Below are 21,336 nucleotides of genomic sequence, written 5' to 3' on the forward strand. Positions count from 1 at the left end.
AGTGTCCCTGGCCTTTTTAACTCATATTAACTATGTATTTACTTTATGAAAGTTGGACAAAACATTGTGAAAACGTAAAACATTGGCTGCCCAACTTCTGGGCTGGCAAAAGCTATACCGACTCACAGGAAAAAAAAAAGCAGGAGAATCTTAGTACAACATATGGTCAGTCTATACCAGGAGTCGGCAACCTTTCAGAAGTGGTGTGCCAAGTTCACTGTAATTTAAGGTTTCTTGTGCCAGTAATATATTTTAACGTTTGTAGAAGGTCTCTCCCTATGTCTATATTATATAAATAAACTATTGTTATTATCTGGGGTCCCGGCCACTGATCCTGCTCAGCCCGCTGCCAGCTGAGTAAATGGAACCCCAGACCGGCAAGCGGGCTGAGCGGGGCTGGTAGCTGGAACCTGAGACAAGGATCCCAGACCCTGCTCAGCCCACTGGTGGTCTGGAGTTCTGACCACCAACTCCTGCCAGCCAGGATCCCGGCCACCAAGCCCCCTCAGCCTGCTACTAGCCTGGCGTTCTGCTCACCCAGGCTGGCAGGAGGCAGAGTGGGGCCGGCGGCTGGGCTCCTGACTGGCAAGGGGCTGACAGCTGGAACCCCGGAGTAGCAGCAGGCTGAGTGCTGCTGGCACCCCAGACTGGCAGCAGACTGAGCCACTCAGCTCCCCACCGGCCCTGCTCAGCCCGCCACCAGCCCACTCAGCCCGCTGCCGGCTGAATGAATGGAACCCCAGGCTGACAGCAGGTTGAGTGGTTCAGCCGGCCTGCTCAGCCCGCTGCCAGCCTGGGGTTCCTTGGGGGTCCCCAGGCCAGCAGCGGGTGCTGAGTGGGGCCGGTGGCCAGTATCCCAGCTGGCAATAGTGCAGCAGTCGGAACCCCAGAGCAGTGATGGGCTGAGCCGCTCAGCCTGCCGCTGCGTACCATCAAAAATCAGCTCACCTACCACCTTTGGCACGTGTGCCGTAGGTTGCCGACCCCTGCTCTAAACACTAATAAGGAGATGAGCATATTACAGTTGTTGGAGGGCTCTTATCAGGAGTAACAGGCTATAGGAAAGTCAGTCAACATTTTTTGTTTCTCTGATGAAAACTGGCCCACTCCCTGCCTCAAACCAAACCTGTCACTAATAATTGTCAACAATTTAATTCTCTGTTTTTGGCTAAGATATTGATTTAAAAAAATATATTGAAATTGGATTCAAGATTGTTAGCAAGCATTTTTGGCAAACAAAGTTGTTAAATGACAATCTAAATGGCAACACAGCACTGCTTTCATGCTTGGCTCACCCCCCAGCCTGCTGGTCCAACAGCTTCAGTAGACCCCACTCTGCTCTTGGGGTGCAGAGTGGCAACAGCAGCAGCAAACCCTCAGGTCCGATCACACGCCAATGGGCACCACCGCCAGCCCAATGGACCATGGTGAAGTTAGCACAGCATCTGATCTCAGGGACGGGGCACTCATGGAGCCACAGCAGCTCATCCTGCCCTGTGCAGCTCCCCCCGGATGAGATGAATCGCTGCCAGCCCGGGGGAGACGCGCTCCCCAGCTAGGGTGACCAGATCCAGATGTCCTCATTTTAAACAGCCAGTCCTGATATTTGGGGCTTTGTCTTATATAGGCACCAATTGCCCCCACCTAGAGTGACCAGACAGCAAGTGTGAAAAATCAGGACAGGGGGTGGGGAGTAAAAGGACCCTATATAAGAAAAAGACCCCAAAATTGGGACTGTCCCTATAAAATAGGGATATATGCTCACCCTACCCCAACCCCCTGTCCTGATTTTTCACACATCTGGCTATATGGCTATCCCCAGCCCAGCCCTGTGTGACATTCTAATTCTGGCTCACTGCCGAGGAAGTGAGTTACTTTCACTTTCATTCCTCAGCAGGCAGCCAGCCAGCCTCCTCCCCCCACCTACCCCCCCCCCCGCACCTCACCCAACCCAGCCCTGACGGAGGGGGGGAGGGAGGAGAGAGAAGGGGATGCTCCTGGGGAGGAGGGAGAAAGGAGGGGGTGCTCCATGGGGCAGGGGGGGAGAAGAATGGATGTTATGGGGGACAACAAAGGATACTGCCTGGTTCCAGAGCCTCTGAGCCTGCCTCACCTCACCTCAGCCAGAAGGAAAGAGTCACACTCACAGATGAGCTCCTTCCCCAACCCCAACCCCAACCCCCTCCCCTTCCCAGAGACCCCAGCAGCCAATCCCCTCCCTCAGACTGTGCTGCATTCGGCTCTCTCTAGGACCCAGCAGCCTGTTTTTACATGCTCCACTGCTTCCCTTCTGTCTGGCCTGGGCTCCCGGCAGAGCGGTGCCCCCAGACCTAGTGGTGCCCTAGGCGGCTGCCTATTCTGCCTATGCCTAAGGACGGCCCTGATGTGAGCCCTGGGTCTGAGAATCAGGGCTCCTGGGATCTGGGGCTCTGGAATGCGGTGTGGTCTAGTGGGTGGAGCTGGATTTGTTGCCAGTGAATGAGAGGGGCTTGTGCTGAAGGACCCTGGGTCAATCCCCACCAATTCCCATGATGTCTACCTGTGGCCATGATTTTACTTACCTCTCAATGTAGGTTATTTAGCCCATTCCTGGACACAGGTGTTATATCTGCTGCTGGCCACCCCTGAGATGTAGGTCCTTCATCCACACAAGGACATGGCACATCAAGGTCAATCCAGCAGCTCCCATCCGGTCTTCACCTCCGCAATGGACGGCAAGCTCTAACCTGAGCAGAGAAAGACAGGGTGGTGTTCTTCAGGGGAATCTGCTGGAGCTCCTGCATCCCCTGCCCCACCTCACACCCTAAGGGTTTTCCAAAGATACCACTAATCTCGGATAAACAAAGCAGCTGAGATGAGGTCAATGTGGGTGGATTTACTGAGCAGACTGGTTCTAATGGAAGAACAGATTTCTTCCCTGCTCTAGGGAGATTCCCATAGGAAAAGTCTCGGATGGTGGGGGTGGGAGCAATGCAAACCCTCAGCCCCTTGAATGGCAGGAAATCAGGACTCGGGGAGTTAAGGGGTGTCTGTCCTGCTGGAGGGAGCAGATCTGGAGATCAAGAAGAGCAGTAGTGGCATTGTAGGAAAGCCAGTGACTTCTACCTGTGAAGGTGGCTGAAGCTTCTGGCAGACACTAGAGTCCCAGATCCTTACACCTCCTTTGGGGATCCCTTTCCTAGGAATAAAATAAGGACACCACACAGAGAATGACATTTGAATCCCAGGTCTGGGATCCAGGAAAAAGGGATGATCTCAGCCAGGCTACGTACCAGGAACCTGATTTTGGTCCCAAGAGCCACAGTTACCCAGAGGAGGTTTTCTTCCCCATTTGCTTTCAGGTTATTTACTCACAGTATTCATTTGTCTGCTTTGCTGGGTCTCCACTCTCTGCAGCTGTTCATTGGTTTTAGTAATAGTCTTTCAGTTTTTGCTTCTGTTTCCATTTCTTACAGTGTAGCATCTGCTCAGCACTTTTTAAAAAAATAAAACAATTCAAAACAAAATCCTGATCCTATATTGAAGAGGAAGGTTCCTGAGAATTTGGCTGCAGAATTTTAGTGTCTGCATATTTCAGTACCTATTATTTATTCAGGTGCAGGTCTGATGTAATCTGTGCCCCCAAGAATGCCCATATGATGCACGAAGGGGGGGGCTTAGAATACCTGTTAAAAGAGAAGAAGAGAGTAGATTAAAAGGTGGGGAAATCAAACAATGCATCAGCCCTTCTCTGCATCATTAAAGCACCAGGCATGGGAGCGAAACAGGTTAAAAATCCCCATGGTTCTTTCCCACTAGACAGACGTCCAGAAAGAAAAAGGCCTTCAGCCAATTATTTCCTTACACTCGGAAGGGGTGAAATTCAGCCCTGTGCAGACAGCAAGGGCAAGGTCTGTGCATCACAGCGGGGTTGAGTGGCACTTCACTGCCCAGGTGCTGGGAGACTTCGGTGGCAGTTTTCCTCCTGGATTGGTACAGCCGGCTGGAATCCTGTGAGGTACAGAGCAGAGAGAGGTTTGGGCCACAACGTTCACCTCAGAGGCTGAGCTTCTGCAGACTTTTGGGATGTTCCCATCTGAGGAGGAGGATTTTGGCCAGCCCCAGCTCAGAGCTTTCAGTCACTTCAACCAGTGATTCTCTGGCACAGTTGATCTAAAGCAGCTGAACTTTTCAGGCCTTGCCCCCATCTCCGACCCCCCTCCCACCTCGCATTGTCCCCTAACAGCCCTCTCCCTTCTCTCGATCCCTGCCAAGCCCAAATACAGAGCCTAGCCCACGCTCCTCCTCTCTTAGACCCTCTCCTCACACGATCCTCCCCTACCTTTGACAGACTGATCCCAGTGCCCTTTACCCAGCTCCTGGAGAAATCATGGCTCCTCAGGACAACCTGGGAGTGGATGGTTCCAACCTCTGTGTGGGGTGCGTGGTTTTCCGTCTAAGCATCACTGAGAGCCAGCACGTCTCGATTTCACAGGACGAGGGAAGTCTAGGAAGCGCTGCACTTCTTGAGGGCTTCCAACTTCGCCCCATTTATGAATGGCTTCCACCTTATTTGGATCAATTGTAACATCTTCTGGGGAGAGGATGTACCCCCAAAACTCTGTGGAGAGTTGGCTGGAGGTTCCGCTTTTCCAATTCTGCGTTGAGACCATGCTTCCGAAACCTCTCCAGGTTCGGATGTGCTGCGTGTGCTGCTCTGGGTTCTCCAAAAAGAGACGTATGTCACCCGCATAGATGACACTGTCCCCAAATACATCACTGATGAAGTGCTGCAAGGTCAGGGGACCATTAGTTAGCTCAACTAGCATATCAGACCATTAAAATGTCCATCGTCTGTTTTGAAATCTGTCTTCCATTTGTCCCTTGCCCAAACGAGCCTTAGATTGGAAATCCTTGCAGATGAAGGTTGATGAAACTCTTTGCAGATTTCCTGTGAGCCAACAATTGTGGGATTCACAGCAGAGGGTAATGGTTTCAAATGATTGCTTTGTTCAGGAGCTGATTGTCTAAAGAGAGGCGTAGCAGAGTCCCACATTTCTTCTTCCCCAAAGGGCCTGCTCTTAGGACCGGTTTTCATGACTGTACGCAGGGAGAAGGTGAACAAAAAGGACGTCACACAGGTTAATGAATGGTTAAGAAGTGATCGCTTCTTAATGGGTAAGGAACCGGGGGTCGTGTAAATCTAAAAACAAGCAGTGGGCTGCTTACACTGTTTCTGTTATGAAAATCAACAGCTCAATGATGCCTTCCTACATGGCCTGGAAACCCTGGACAGCGTTGCATGAAGCAGCGAAGATAACCGGGCCCACCTTGGTTTTGCTCAACGCCGATACAAATTGTTGAAGAGGACTCTGAGGATGATGGCCATGAGGTGTTTCGAGGAGGCTTGGCATCGAACTAACTGAGCCAGTGCCACGTTGTGAGCGTAAAAAAGTCACGCGGACTATTGTATGTGTTGCTGTTTATGCTGCCCTTAAGCACTGCCTGAGGGAAAAGCTTTGTGAAGAATGCGAGGGCCGTGTCATAGATTTGCCAGGCCAACGGCCCATGACTGGGTGACTTGGACTTTAGTGGATATAAACCACAAGCTCTGGGGCCTATGTGCTGAGCTGGGTTTGGAAAGATGATGAAACACGGTTATTGCCGGAGGTTCTGCTGTGCAATGTCTGTGCCTAAGCCAAGAACATTCAGCGCAAGAGGGGACCTTGATCAATGCTGTGCAATTGAGTGGAGCCCCGACTGTGTTTTAAAGAAAATAACCTGCTTACAGCTGGAGTGGAAAAATTGCAGGCACCTTCTGGTTCATTTTCTTTAAAACACAGTCAGGGTCTCCACTCACTTGCACAGCATTTCTCCAGTTATGGCAATCATGTGAACAAGGATGTGTGTATCATGAATTGTGGGTTTTTTGCTATAAAACCTGTTGAAAAATCTCTATTCAGGGGGACGCCAGTTTGCTGTGCCCCCCCTCCCCCGCATGCTCGTAATAAAGGGGCCTCGGGCGATTCTGATCCAAATACAACGCGGGGGCATTTTTCCACGACACGGCGTAATATTGGCCATCTAGTCCGCACAAAAAGTTACAGATCCCTGCTTAAGGAAAAGACTATTTGTAAGAAATCTAAAAGGATTCAGCTAGAGAAAGGTGAGGGGACAAACACACGCTAGAAAACTTGGGAGCTGTACATTTAAAAAACTAAACCTATTGAACAGGGCTTTGTGACTCTGTGTTTCTGTTTGGAGGCCGTTGGCCCTTAAGTGAGCTAAAAGGGTTTAGGAAGCATCTTGGCTTGGTTTCACGGAGCTGGGTGTCTTTGAAATCAAAAGTCCATTGTGTGTGAGAACCTAGCGCTGGGGGGTGGGGTGTGGAGAAGTGACCCATTTACAGAAAAAAGCTGAAATGTATGTTGGGGGGGGGAATCCTAAGAAATGTGCTTACAGTAAAACAAACAGGCTGTTCAGACCTGTGTTTGAGTACAATAGAGTTGACTTATCCTGTTGAACTGAGTGGGTTTAAACCCCACTCCCCCCTCACTGAATAGCCAGGGTGACTGCGATTACTTACCCTTGGTGCCATAGGGTTAAATTTGATGTGGGTGGGTGGTTGTGGATGGTGAGTTCTGATTAATATGAAATGAAATAAAACCTCAGGAATTCACAGATGCTATTGGACAGTTTCAATATGACCCCAGGAGCTGGTGGAACACTATTGGACAGATTAAATATGGCCCTGGAGTTGGTCGAATGCTCTGGGTCATTCTTTCTAGAAAACACCCCCACCCCAAACTTTAAGCATGAAAGAAACGTGTTTAAAAAAAAACAACTCAAGCCCCAAGACATTCATTGATCTCTGCAAAGGGCCCCCTGCTTGGAAATGGGGACTGTTCAATACTCTAAGAAGGCCCCACAGAAACATTTATTTTAACTTACAGAGAAAAAGAAAAAAGAAAAAAAAAGCCCTGTTGTGCAGACAGCTTGGTCCCCCCACCCCAGATCACCACAGGGGGTGCTGCGGGACAGGTTCCTAAAGTCCTTAAGGATCATTAGTTCAGAGCTGTGGGAATTAAATTAAGCTGCTAGCTACTATGCTGAAGTCTGTTGGAAACAATGGGCTAAGATGGTCTAAAAACCTCAGGTCTGTTGGAGACTGTTCTTTTCAACAGAAACTTTCTTGAAAGGCTGCTGGACGGCAGACAGAGGTACGGCTGGCTGGCTTGAACTCTGAAACTATACATTGTATAATGCCTCTCTTTGCCCAGGCTGTCTTAGGAAAATAATGGTGCCTATCTTCATTGCAGCGTGATCTGCTTAGCATGGACCCAGTAACTTTAAGCTGCACTTCACCACCAGGCCAAGGGAAAAACCATTTTAACTATAGTTGTGCTTAATATTGTTTTTAAAACCTTTAGTTATTACACAGTTTGTATAGGGATTTGGTGGTAATAGTCACTAACATTTTTGCTTGTTCTTTAACCTGAAGGCCCAAACACACATGGAGGAACAGGACCAGCATGTGCCTGCAACACTGGATCCCTTAGTGAAAGGGAACTTTTTGCAACTGGTTTTAAAAGCATGTGGGGGGAGGGGTTTTATTTAAAAGTATATGGAGGCAAACTTGGTTTGGTGTGTTTCTAAAGCTGCTGATTTGTGTGTGAGAGGGGTCTGGCCAAGGCATAGGTGAAGGGTGTAAAAGTACTTGGTTTGTTTCAAACCAACAGGGGTTTTTTCCTGTGCAAAATGTGGTTTAAAATGGATTTTAAAAGCAGTTTGGTTTTTATTCTGCAAATTGAGATGTATTTTAAAAAAGGATTTTGAGGTTTTTGTTGTTTGTTTGTTGTTTTTTGTTTTACGTTTTAAGTGGTAGAAATAAACTCAAAACCTGTTTGTCGTACAGCCTGAACTGGGTGATTTGGTTTAAAGCTGTGACTTGTTAAACAGAAAAAAACCCCTAATGAATATTTAGTTTTGAAGTTTACAAGAGGGTTTCCTGTGTTTTATAATAATGCTGTTTGCTCCACAGTACGGTGGAAACATGAGATCCCTAGAGCAGAGGGAAAACAAGCTCAGAAGAAGAGGGAACGAGACAGCTGAAAGGGAAAATTCACCAGCATCAGTGACTGATGGATGGATGAAGCCCAGTAAATATATTTTGCTTATTGGTTGGGTTGTTCTGTGAGGTTTTGTATTTGAAGTGAATACATAGGTGTGGGTGAGAAAGTTGGTAAAGTTCAGTTTTGTAAAATGGTTCCCCCCCCACCCCCCATAGGCCTGGGCAACTTTTCTGACAATGCTTAGTCAGTGCTACAAGGACACCTCCTCCAGACCCGCCAAAGAGCCAGGAATCTGCTTGGAGACCTTTAACAACGCCTCAGCCTCAGCAGGGCTTTAAAGGGCTCAGAGCTCCGGCAGCTGTAGGGAGCCCAGAGCCCTTTAAATTCCCCTCCACGCAGCTCCAGCAGCTGGGTTGGGGCTGGGATTTAAAGGGCTCACAGCAGGGGGGAAAGTAACTTCCAGGACTTACCGGTACTGCCGGAATCCTGAGGGGGCATGGCCTCAACCGGAAGAGGTGGGGCCTCTCAAGATTTAAAGGTCCTGGAACACCAGCTGTGGATGGGAGCCCCAGGGTCTTTAATTTGCCCCTGAGCCCAGGGTTGATTTAAAGGGCCCAGGGCTCAGGCCGCCATGAGCCCCGAGCCCTTTAGATTCCCCGCAGCTCCGGCAGCCGGATTCGGTGTGGATTTAAAGGGCCCGGGCTCCCACGGCTGCGGGAGCACCGAGCCCTTTAAATCTGGCCCCAGCCCGCTGCCAGAGCTGCGGGGAAAATTAGGGCTCTGGGCTCCTGCAGCCGCCAGAGCTCTGAGCCGCTCAAATCCCTGCTGAGGAAGCCGGTGTGGTCCGGCACGGCATATTGGCTCTTCCTGGTATGCCGTACTGGACCATAATGGCTTATTTTCATCTCTGCTTCAGAGATCCCACGGCTGCGGGAGCCCAGAGCCCTTTAATTTCCCTGCAGATCTGGCAGCTGGGCTGGGCCAGGATTTAAGGGCTCGGAGATCCCCCAGGCTGGACCCCTGCAGCTCTGGAAGCCAGGCTGGGGCTGCAATTAAAGGGCTCAGAGCTCCCGTGGCTACAGGAGCCCAGAGCCCTTTAAATTCCCGCAGCTCTGGCAGCCGGATTCGGTGTGGATTTAAAGGGCGCGGAGCTGCCACGGTTGCGGGGAGCCAGAGCATTGCCGGGCTGGGGCCGGGATTTGAAGGGCCCAGAGCTCCTGCCGCTGCAGGGAATACCGAGCTTTTTAATTCCCAGCCCCAGCCCGGCTGCCGGAGCTGCGGTGGGAGGGGAGGAGGGATTTAAAGGGCTCTGGGCTCCCGGCAGCGGGCGGAGCTCTGAGCCCTTTAAATCCCCGCGGAGGAAGCCGGGGCGGTTCTGCACAGCGTGCTGGCTCTTGCCGCTCAGCGGTAGTGGCCCGTACCGGCTTACTTTCATCTCTGGCTCAGAACTCCTACGGCTGCGGGGAGCCCAGAGCTCTTTAAATTCCCCCCGCAGCTCCAGGAGCTGGGCTGGGGCTGGGAATTAAAGGGCTCAGAGCTCCTGCGGTTGCTGGGAACCCAGAGCCCATTAAATCTCCCCCCGCCCCACCCGCAGTTCCAGCAGCTGGGCTGGGACTGGGAATTAAAGGGCTCAGAGCTCCTGCGGTTGCTGGGAACCCAGAGCCCATTAAATCTTCCCCCTCCTCCCCACACAGCTCCAGCAGCTGGGCTGGGGCCGGGATTTAATGGGCTCAGTGCTCCCCATGGCTGCGTAGATCCCAGAGCCCTTTAATTCCCCTGCACGCAGCTCCAGCACCCAGGCTGGGGCAGGGAATTAAAGGGCTGAGGGCTCTCTGGAGCGGCAGGAGCTCCAGGCCCTTTAAATCCTGGCTCCAGCCGGGTAAGGCTCAGGCTCCCCACAGCCATGGGAGCTCCGGGCCCTTTAAATCCACGCCGAACCCGGCTGCCAGAGCTGCGGGGGGAAATTAAAGGCCCTGGCGCACCCAGCCACAGCCGATGCTCCAGGACCTTTCAATCTTGAGAGGCCACACCCCCTCAGGACTCCAGCAGTACCAGTAAGTCCTGGAAGTTACTTTCACCCCTGACTTAATCATTCCTTTACCTGTGTTCACGTTGTGCGCCGGTGACTCCCCCGAGCCGCAGTCGCATTCCACCTCTAAGGGGGTGGACAAAGAGAGGCCACCATGCTCATTGGGGTGTCTCACAAGCAGTTGGGTTTTGGGTTCGGGTTCCGGCGTATCCATCAATGGCTGGGCCAAAGGGCTCCCCTCGGTCGCTCCCTCCTCCTCCTCGGCACTGTCGCTGATGTAGCGCTTTCTCCGCGGATGGTCAAAGACCCTCGGGGTGAAGACAGAGTCCGAAGTTCTCACGGGGGTGGTGAAGGAGTCCAGGTTTCCTCTCAGCAGCCTTCCCACGATTTCTAAACCATGTGTCCTTGGTGAGAGATGGCCTCGTCTGTCCAGCGCTGGGACTTATGAGGTGATGGTGCTGCACTCTGATTGGCAGAGGGCCCTGGGAGGAGTTCTTAATGGGGTCATACGGCCCACTCCCGGACGGGTCCCCCTGCCCCAGAACTCGCCCTGATTGGTCAGAATCCCCTCTTGGGGTGGTCCTGTCAGGACAAAACTGATCCTAATTGGTTGAGGGCAGTGAGAGGAGTTCTTAGAGGGGTCACAAGACACACGTCGGGATGGGTCACCCTCACACCCCAGAGCTCACCCTGATTGGTCAAATCTCCTCTTGGGGTGGTCCTTCCAGGAGGAAACCCATCCTGATTGGTAGAGGGTGGTGGGAGGAGTTCTTAGAGGGGTCACATGACACACCTGGCTTCCAGTCATGTGGCCGCCTTGACCACGAAGTAATACCCCCATGGGGCGGGACTTCCGGTGACAGGTGGGAGGACTACAGGAGGCTTGAGCAGCAGTTTAGTCTGTAAAGCCCAGGCCCTAGCTCAGGGCGGGCAGCACCAAGAGGCAGGGCTCAGACCCTCAGGCAGGGCTGAGCAGCAGTTCAGTCTGTAAAGCCCAAGCCCTAGCTCAGGGCGGGGCAGCACCAGGTACAGGGCTCAGCCCCTCAGGCCGGGCTGAGCAGCAGGTCAGTCTGTAAAGCCCAGGCCCTAGCTCAGGGCGGGGCAGCACCAAGAGGCAGGGCTCAGACCCTCAGGCAGGGCTGAGCAGCAGTTCAGTCTGTAAAGCCCAAGCCCTAGCTCAGGGCAGGGCAGCACCAAGAGGCAGGGCTCAGACCCTCAGGCAGGGCTGAGCAGCAGTTCAGTCTGTAAAGCCCAGGCCCTAGCTCAGGGCGGGGCAGCACCAAGAGGCAGGGCTCAGACCCTCAGGCAGGGCTGAGCAGCAGTTCAGTCTGTAAAGCCCAGGCCCTAGCTCAGGGCGGGGCAGCACCAAGAGGCAGGGCTCAGACCCTCGGGCAGGGCTGAGCAGTAGTTCAGTCTGTAAAGCCCAGGCCCTAGCTCAGGGCGGGCAGCACCAAGCGGCAGGGCTCAGATCCTCGGGCAGGGCTGAGCAGCAGTTCAGTCTGTAAAGCCCAGGCCCTAGCTCAGGGCGGGGCAGCACCAAGAGGCAGGGCTCAGACCCTCAGGCAGGGCTGAGCAGCAGTTCAGTCTGTAAAGCCCAGGCCCTAGCTCAGGGCGGGCAGCACCAAGAGGCAGGGCTCAGACCCTCAGGCAGTGCTGAGCAGCAGTTCAGTCTGTAAAGCCCAGGCCCTAGCTCAGGGCGGGCAGCACCAAGAGGCAGGGCTCAGACCCTCAGGCAGGGCTGAGCAGCAGTTCAGTCTGTAAAGCCCAGGCCCTCGCTCAGGGCGGGCAAGCACCAAGAGGCAGGGCTCAAACCCTCAGGCAGAGCTGAGCAGCAGTTCAGTCTGTAAAGCCCAGGCCCTAGCTCAGGGCGGCGCAGCACCAAGAGGCAGGGCTCAGACCCTCGGGCAGGGCTGAGCAGCAGTTCAGTCTGTAAAGCCCAGGCCCTAGCTCAGGGCGGGCAGCACCAAGAGGCAGGGCTCAGACCCTCAGGCAGGGCTGAGCAGCAGTTCAGTCTGTAAAGCCCAGGCCCTAGCTCAGGGCGGGCAGCACCAAGAGGCAGGGCTCAGACCTCAGGCAGGGCTGAGCAGCAGTTCAGTCTGTAAAGCCCAGGCCCTAGCTCAGGGCGGGCAGCACCAAGAGGCAGGGCTCAGACCCTCAGGCAGGGCTGAGCGGTAGTTCAGTCTGTAAAGCCCAGGCCCTAGCTCAGGGCGGGCAGCACCAAGAGGCAGGGCTCAGACCCTCGGGCAGGGCTGAGCAGCAGTTCAGTCTGTAAAGCCCAGGCCCTAGCTCAGGGCGGGGCAGCACCAAGAGGCAGGGCACAGACCCTCGGGCAGGGATCAGCACCAGTGCAGTGTGTAAAGCCCAGGCCCTAGCTCAGGGCGGCAGCACCAAGAGGCAGGGCTCAGACCCTTGGGCAGGGCTGAGCAGGAGTTCAGTCTGTAAAGCCCAGGCCCTAGCTCAGGGCGGGCAGCACCAAGAGGCAGGGCTCAGACCTCGGGCAGGGCTGAGCAGCAGTTCAGTCTGTAAAGCCCAGGCCCTAGCTCAGGGCGGGCAGCACCAAGAGGCAGGGCTCAGACCTCAGGCAGGGCTGAGCAGCAGTTCAGTCTGTAAAGCCCAGGCCCTAGCTCAGGGCGGGGCAGCACCAAGAGGCAGGGCTCAGACCCTCAGGCAGGGCTGAGCAGCAGTTCAGTCTGTAAAGCCCAGGCCCTAGCTCAGGGCGGGGCAGCAACAGGTACAGGGCTCAGACCCTCAGGCAGGGCTGAGCAGTAGTTCAGTCTGTAAAGCCCAGGCCCTAGCTCAGGGCGGGGCAGCACCAAGAGGCAGGGCTCAGACCCTCAGGCAGGGCTGAGCAGTAGTTCAGTCTGTAAAGCCCAAGCCCTAGCTCAGGGCGGGGCAGCAACAGGTACAGGGCTCAGACCCTCAGGCAGGGCTGAGCAGCAGTTCAGTGTCTCAAGCCCAGGCCCTAGCTCAGGGCGGGGCAGCAACAGGTACAGGGCTCAGACCCTCAGGCAGGGCTGAGCAGCAGTTCAGGTAAGTCCAGGCTCCTAAGCCCAAGCGGTGGGGTTGAGGGGGAGACTGCCACCCATGAGTGGGATGGCAGGGGGGACACAGGCCCACCCACTCCACTGTGTCCCAGCCCGGGGCCCTAGCAGCTGCGGGGATCCGCTGCAGTCAGTGGGGATCCTGGCCTCAACACACTGACATAGGCTCAGGGTCAGCGGCAGCCAGACTGGGGTCGGCTATCCCCGGGCCACTTCCACTCTCCCCCTCCACTGGTGCCTGTGTCGTTGCGGCTTCAGCCGGGGGGCCTACCAGCATCGGCTCCTCAGGAGAGGGGTGTACCGGTGGGCTCGACTCCTCCTCGGGGTACCGGGTTCGGGGCAGGCTCGGCCAGTCCTCCTCTGGGTACCGGGCTAGGGGCAGGTTCGACCAGGTGTCCTCTGGGTACCGGGCTTGGGGCAGGCTTGGTTCGGCTGGAGCTCGGGCACCAGCGTCTGTCTCCTCCCGCGGTCGGGCTCCAACTGAGCGCTGGGCCCGGGCTTTTGTACTTCCTGTCCCGCCCCTTGACTTCCGGGGGGGCGGGGACAGGTGGCGGTGGCTCCGCCCACTGAGGCAGCTGATCTGGCTTATCCCTCTCAGGTGCGCCTGGGAGCCAGGCCGCCTCACTACATGGGGCCTGTCTACTGCTGCCAGGTGTTGAGTATGTGCAGGCAGAACCGGAGCCAGTGTCAATGTCCAGGCCGGAGGTCGAAGCCGGGTGGGCAGAAGTATGAACCAATGTCCATATCCATGCAGAGGTCGAAGCCATGTAGTTGAAACTGAAGGTGTTGGGGAAGATCAGGAGGAGGAGGAGGCAATGCTGTGCAGCGGGTGGGTGGAGGGCCTGGAGCAAGGCTAGAGAAAGGCAAGAAGAATACTGAGCCGGGTTCAGAACCCAAATCTGGAGCCAAGAAGGGTCATGCCAAAGTCATAGCTAGACACTGGAGTCAAGAGCCCAGCCAGAGTCAACAGCGAGAAACCGGAGGGCAGGGAAGGGCAGGGCAGGGCGTACATGCGGGCAGGAATGAGGATGACTTACTGGAGCCTGGAGACCCCTTATCGGGGGACTCCCTTCCTAGCAATAACAGAAGGACAGCGGGATGACAAAGATGTCTCTGAGCCTGGGGACCAAGCCAAGGGGAGCTCCCATCCAGGCTGTGTGCCAGGACCCCATCACCCTCCCTGTTCATTTCACACGCACAGACCCCCTGGCCGGAGGGGAGAATAAAGGGCAGAAGTGAAGGTGCCCCTGGGGGAAAGGCTCTAGGCCGGGACCCAGTCCACTTCCCAGATCTACACCCAGGATTGTGTGACCAGGCCCACAGCCCTTCCTCTGCGTCTCAGTTCCCACCTGCCGGATGGGGAGGCTCCTCCCCTGCCCCAGGGTGTTCAGGGGGAGTTTCATTCCTGGCTGGGAAGGGCTCAGATACCAGGTGGGTGGATTGGGCCCCAGGTGGGGGATGGTCGGACATTCGCTGCATCAGAGGTGACAGGGGCCATGGGAAGGTCTGAGCAGTGATGATGGGGGAGGGGCCCCATGTCAGGCCACCCCTCCCAGACTGCAATGGCTATTGAGCACAACCCCTGGCTCTGCGGATGCTCTCACTTCTGGGCCAGCTCCACAGCCTGATTCTTCCCAACCAGTATCTGGCCTGAGCCCAGCCCCAGGGGTCGGGGTGGGGCAGGGTGTCCAGAGCGAGGTGCTCAGCCTTGGTTTCTCTCAGTGCTGCGGGGGGCTCTATGGCCGCTCCCCCCAGCCCTTCCCCCCAGGCACAGTGAGACAGAGCAGTACCTGCGGCAGGGGGTCCGAGCTGGTCATGCGAGGGGGGGGGCCTTCAATCCTGCCCCACGGAGCACAGCTCCTTCAGGGCGTCGGGCAGCTTGCCCATGAGCCTGATATTAAATAGCTGTCCCATGATTTTGTTTGTAATTTCCCCCTGTTGCAAGGGAACAAGGATCAATCAGAGACTCCGACACCCATGAGAACGAAGGGTATTAACGGCACCGGGAGCCAGCAACATTTCCTCCCCACATCTGAGGGACGGATTCCCCCGCCCAACCCCCGAGACGAAATCTTGTCTCTTCTCTAGTGACTTCCATCCCCTCTCCCACCATTGTGGAATGAACTCCTGCCCCCACTCCTCTCAGTCCCCCCGCGAGAACTGTTCTACCTCCCAACCCAGCGGGAATCCAGCTCCGCTCCCCGGAGTCCCCTCAGCCACCTCGCCTCCAGCCGAGGGCTGGGAGGCTTTGGGCAGTAGTGCCGGGGGGTGAGAGGAAGTGGACACCTTTCCCCAAGGGATCCCCATGTCCTTAACGTGATGCCATGGGCAGTGGCTCTGGTGAATGGGGCACTTATGCAGCCTCTGCTGACTGACTCCACCACATCAGCCAGGCTGCCCTGCTTTGAGCTGCTCAGGGGAGAAGCTGGCACTGACCAATGGCACCTGTCTGGGGTCACCCTCTCCTTGCTCCCTGGTCAGCGCATGGGGATGGGATGGGAGCGATTTTCAATGGCCTGGAGGTGAAAGGCCCTGGGGGTCTCTACCCAGGTGACCCCTCTTTGGTTACCTCGTCCTCTAGCAGCTGGCCGGCTTCCCCCACGATGGAATACATCAGCACCAGGCCAGCATGGCTGATGCGGTTGTGGGGGTGGTGGATGGCCAGCAGGCCCGCCTGGAGGAAACTCCTCTTCTGGTCTTCGGTGAATATTTCTCCGAAGACCTAAAACCAAAAGAACCAGAGCCCTTGCAATGGCCCAGAACCAGGCTCCAAATCCCTCTAGTGTCTCACAAGGTGGAGAAGAGTCCTGGGGCAGCCAACCTTTGGGGTCCCATGGACCAGGAACCCCCTTCAGTAGGAGGCTGCAGGCACTGAGGCCTCCAATAGCTCTTATGGAGCAGGATTCACCGCAGGTGCCATGAGATGCTGGGAATGTGTCTGCGCGCTCTGGAACCCAGCTCACACAGACAGCCCAGGACCCCTGCTGCTCCCAGCAGCGACAGCTCCTGCAGCTCACCCACTAGAGGTTCGGGGTCTTTTAGATCTGGATCATTCCCACGCCTCACCCCACGGACATTCCCAGGAGCCTCACATACTCTGTGGAAATAAGGAGCAGGCTCTTGCCCTGTGTCCATGACACACTCACTGCAGCGGGACACAGCTCCACACCTGAGCTGCTGCAATGCACCGGCGGAGAGTCCTTACCTCTCCCACCCTGGCCAGATTTCTATATCCCAGGCACTTGGGGTCATGGAGCCCGTCCTGGCACCACAGGTCTGCTGCCTTCCTGGTCTTGAGCCCTGGGAGAGAAAGACACACCCATTGGGGAGGTTTGGCCTTCCGCTTTCAGTGCCTGTTTCCTTCTGGGTACACACTGGCCAGGCTCCTCCTGGCATCCGCGGCCCAATGGAATCGCAGGGTCCATGCCAGGCGGGTTAGTACCAGAAGGGGGATTTGTTTCAGCCCTCACAGTAATCATGTGACCCTTACGGTCATTGTGCTCTGGGAGTGGGTGCCTGTTCATGGGGGTGTCTAATACTGAGAACCCCTCACACCCACTGAAGTCAGGATCTGGCCCTGGCTACCTGACTGGTGACACCCTACAAGCTTTGTGTCCATCTCCTGTGGTGCCTGTTCCTGCCCCTGCCCTCATGACGGGCTCTTTCCCTCCATGTGTCTCAATAGCTCCGTTCCTGTCCCCTCACGAGCTGGCTGCCCCATATGGGGTGGGCTGATTTCCCTGGGCTGGGGGACAGAGCCGGGCTCTGAGATAAAGCAGCCAATTTCCCTGGCACTTTCACACTCATCTCCCTAATTCAGAGAGAGGGGGATAGAAGGAGTCATCATCTAAGCTGGGGTCGGTCTCAGAGGAGGGGGCTTCTTTCTGTAGGGTCCCATTGCCCAGCAGAGGGAGTCTCAAAGGAGGGGCCTTGTTTCTATTGGGGTTCCTCTTTCCCGCTACAGCGGGTCTAAGCAGAGAGGCCTTAGTTCTAGAGGCGTCCCAATGGCCAGCTGGAGCTAGTCTCCCAGAGGCTCGTTTCCATGGGGTCCCATTGCCCAGCTGGGTTTCTTACCCTCTTCTGGAGCAGGAGCTTGTGCAGCCAATTGATCCCACCCTTGGCATGCCGACTGATGTCACTGGCTGGGTGGTATGCACAGAGACCCAGCTGCAGCACAAATTCACCTGCCTTGGAGAAGGTGGAGGAGGTCTGGTGGAAGGAGAAGGAGAGGGGAATCCATCACCATTCTCCCTTCAGCGCCCCAGCGCCCCTGGACCTGAGCTCTGCTCCCACCCCTCTGTAGGAGGCACTGGGGGAGAGCAGCGAGAGCCCTCTTCCTTTCTGTCCCCAAGGGAGCTCGGAGCAAAGGGAGCAGGGCAAGGCCTCGCTGAGCACTCGCTGCCTCGCTGCTCCAGAATAACAAGGGCCAGGCACGACCCTGCCAGCCAGCGGCCTATGGAACGCAGTCCCTTACGGACCCAGGGGGACCAATTAGCCAGGGGATGAGGAACTTGACTCTGCAGGACGCTGGGGTCAGAGGTCACTTACGTCAAATCCAGGCAGGGAGGTAGCAAACTGGAGCAGGGCCGCGCTGGTCTGGACGGCCCTGGCTCTCTCCTGGGTGTTTTTTGCCAGGAGAGAGCGATGGATGTGCTGCGGGAGAAGGAGGCAGGGGAGGGTCAGCGGGCAGGCGTACATGCTCTACAAACCAGCCTCTCCCCCTCCCCAAGGGGCTGAGATTTTGTGCTCAGGGTGGAGTAGCCGAGCCCTGGTCGCAGAGCTTGAAAAGGGGGTTCAGTCTCTCAGGCCCCAGCCAGGCCTGGTGCTCACTGTTAGTGCTTAATGCAACCGTGCAGAGCTCTGGCTGACAGTCCCAGCTCCTTCCCCCTGCACTGGCAGCTCTGGGAAAGTGTGGCCGGCTGGGTCCAAGCTGGGAGGACACAATGGAAATGTGGCTCTTCTAGTCTCTCCTTTGCTGCCCTCCCACAGGGTTCAGGGGCAATTCCACCCCAGACCGTCCATTCTACTCACCTCCAGGAGGTGCTGCAGCTTCTCCACGGTGGGGGTCTCTGTTAGGCAGCCCCTGAGGATGGTGTCCAGGCTCCGCAAATGGCGGTTGTGCAGAGCCTGCAAGAAGAGGGAGCACCCGTCAGTCATGGGACACGGGGCTACAGCAGTCAGGGGACAATGAGGAGGATTCTCCAGGAGCCCTGGCAAGACTCAAAAGGCGCATCCTGGCCTCTCCCATTCACATCACTCCAGGGACACTTAGCAAGAGTTCATGGCCGGATGCCTGCTGCCTCATTAATCCTTGCTCTGAGCAGTTCTCTGGGCAGGGCCTGGTACCCAGCAGAGTATGGATCAGCCAAACTGCAATGGGTGGGAGGTAGGATCCCCGGGAGAGTCCAGGCAGGAGATCAGAGAATGAGGAGAGGAAGGAAGGCTGGGATCAGCCACGGAGGGGTAACGCAATCCCCTCTGAACCCCTGATCCATGAACAGCACGTCAGGATCAAGGCACATGCCCTGGACCCCAGACCCAAACCAGCTCCAGGGCTCAGGACCTCCATGGGGTTGGACAGGAAAGCCGCCCGCTTCCCAAAACCAGTGTCTCCTGCGCAGACAGGGGTTGGAACTTGACAGTGTCTGCGAGGACCTTGGCCTGTGTGGGACAAATGTCCCCACTTTGGGGTGCCAGATAACAGAGGAGATGTGTCCCCCCATTGGGGATGAGGGATTCTCTTGTGCAAGACCCCCTGCCTGGGTGGGGACGGAACAAGGAGCAGGACAGACTGGGTGGCAGCGCAGCTGGGGGATTTTTGTACCTCAGCTCTGCCCTGCAGGTGCTGCTGGATCACCAAGATGATGTCTTGCTCCTCCTCCTCCTCGCACTCCTCCTCTTCCTCCTCCTCAGGCCACGACACCTGGGCACTGGAGGTATCTGCACCAGGGAGGGAAGGAGAAAGTTTAATCCCTTCTGCTGCTGGGGGGATGCAGTGGACAGAGAAGGCTCCATGTTTCCCCTTTCTCTGTAAGGAGCCCCATGGCGGCCAGGGCCCCACCCTGCCCCACCCCGAGATGCCCACAGCCCCAACAGCCACAGGGCCCAGTGGCAGGCAGCCCCCCACCCCAACCACATCACGGAGGCTGGAGCTCCCAACTCCGCCCAGCATCCCCTGCCATGGGGCGTGTCTGTGCCACCCCCACTGGTGTTAGTGGGGTCACGTGGGTCAGTCCCGGCGCCTTGGCGAGCCGATGGGCACAGGGTGTTACTAGTCCCCCACCGCCCCAGTCCTCCTCCCTTTCCCCTGGGTCTCCCCTCACCTCCAAAGAAGGAGCCTTGAAAGACAGGGCTGCCAGACCGCACGGAGGAGCTTCTGGCCCCGCAGGAGAATGCGGAGCTGCTGGTGTCTGCAGCGCCGCAGTCCCTCAACTCCTGCTCGGGGCTGGCAGGAGGCTCCTCCATGGCCAGGGTGGGGCTGGCGGGAGGCTCCTCTGGGGCCAGGCTGGGGCTGGCGGGAGGCTCCTCTGGGGCCAGGCTGGGGCTGGCGGGAGGCTCCTCGGGGGCCAGGGTTGGGCTGGCGAGGGCCCTCAGCTGCCATGGTGGTTGGCGGCTCCTGCTGGGCCCTGGGGCGCAGCTCCTGGCTCCGTGGCTTCCTGCCATGGAAGCCCCAGCGCGGCCGTCCCCGGCTCCGGCCCTCCCCGGGCGCTCTGCTCCCCAGCTGAACCCGGGCCACCTCCGCTTCGGCCCAGATGGTGCCTCAGGGTCAGCTAGAGGAGCTACTGTGTTCCGCCTCCTCCAGCAGGCGAAGCAGCTCCTCCCTTTCCCCTGGCCACGAGCCTCTTCCCCGCCCGCGGGGACAGAGGGGCCGCTCTCCGCCTGGGCAGGCTGCCTGATGTCGTCTTCTGGCTGTGGAGCCACCTGCCCGGCCTTCCTCCTGAGCATCTGCCTGATTCGCTCCATCCTGGAACAGAGTGGGGAGCAGCCATGAGTCTGGCTTCAAAGCAGCCTCTCATTAACGAGCCTGCCTGCTCCCCTGCCCACCTCCCCTTTGCTGAGGCAATTTCTCCTCCCGTCACATCCCACCCCAGGGCACAGGAACCCTCAACCTGGGGAACAAACCCTGACAAGGGACGGGCTGGGAGCCGTAGTGGTGGGATATTCCCACCACACTGGGGATGGTTCTGGAGAACTCCACTTACTTATTCTAGATCAGATGGAGCAGGATGGCAGATGCTCAGGGTTGCTCCTCTCTTCACCCTCTTCAATCTCCACACCCAGGTGGCCGGCAACGGTGTGCGCTCAATGCCCTGCCAGCAGGGCAAGGGGTAGACACCAGATATCGAAACTGGCTGTGAAAACAATACAATGCCACTAGCGGAACGTTCCTGGGACACTCCATAGCTGTACCCGGGGCCACCTCCATTTGGGCCCAGAAGGTGCCTCAGGGTCAGCTAGGGGAGCTGGGGTCTTCCTCCTCCTCCAGAAAGCCAGAGCTGGGAAGTGCCAGCAGGACTCGATTCCCAGTCTCCCTGGCTCTGAGTGGGACCTGTTGTAGTGATTGACGGATTTGCTCCTTGTTCCCCATCCAAAGCCAATAACACATCTCTGGGTTGGCAGTCATGAGTTAGACCCTCTCAGCACCCTTCTGTCTCCTGCAGCCCTCAGCTGTTCCTTGGATTGCGGTGGCTTGGACGGTAACAGGAGTGGATATTGTTACTGGCTCACTGGGTGGTTCTAGCCAATGAGGGTCTCAGTCTAGCCTCAGAGGCCCACACCCCCAGACACTACAGGTCAGGGTGGATTGATTTCATTCCAAATGTTTTGTAGTTGTATTTTTGAGTTATTTTCCTAATGAGGGATTGATTCTCATGAAATTCTTAGTGGTGGCCGATGACAGAACACGGAGCAATGGTCTCAAGTTGCACTGTGGAAGGCTTAGCTTGGCTATTAGGAAACACTAGTTCACTAGGAGGGTGGTGAAGCCCTGGAATGGGTTCCCTAGGGAGGTGGTGGAATCTCCATCCTTACAAGTTTTTAAAAGGTCAGCTTGACAAAGCCCTGGCTGGGATGATGAAGTTAGTTGGTCCTGCCTGCAGCAGGGGGTTGGACTAGATACCTCCTCAGGTCTGTTCCAGCCCTAGTCTTCTATGATGCTAGGAATAGGGATCCATTCAAACATGTTGACTTGCTGGTTTTGCAGGATACAGAAAAA

General features: G+C 56.3%; 2 protein-coding genes and 1 long non-coding RNA gene across 5 annotated transcripts in view; 1 reads left to right on the forward strand and 2 right to left on the reverse strand.

Annotated features, from left to right (window-relative positions):
• LOC120394448 (C-type lectin domain family 2 member B-like) overlaps positions 1–21,336 on the forward strand; it is a 1,239,960-nt gene that overhangs the window by 1,090,750 nt on the left and 127,874 nt on the right. The window lies entirely within an intron of this gene.
• Positions 1–21,336, reverse strand: part of LOC120394454 (C-type lectin domain family 2 member D-like) — a 100,080-nt gene that overhangs the window by 32,810 nt on the left and 45,934 nt on the right. The window lies entirely within an intron of this gene.
• LOC120394476 lies at positions 17,196–18,187 on the reverse strand. Its single transcript, XR_005592302.1, has 3 exons — positions 18,153–18,187; positions 17,670–17,774; positions 17,196–17,330 (listed from the first exon to the last, which is right to left on the reverse strand). It is a non-coding gene; the product is annotated as an uncharacterized LOC120394476 (long non-coding RNA).

Source organism: Mauremys reevesii, unplaced genomic scaffold (assembly GCF_016161935.1).
Source record: "Mauremys reevesii isolate NIE-2019 unplaced genomic scaffold, ASM1616193v1 Contig6, whole genome shotgun sequence".
NCBI lineage: Eukaryota > Metazoa > Chordata > Testudines > Geoemydidae > Mauremys > Mauremys reevesii.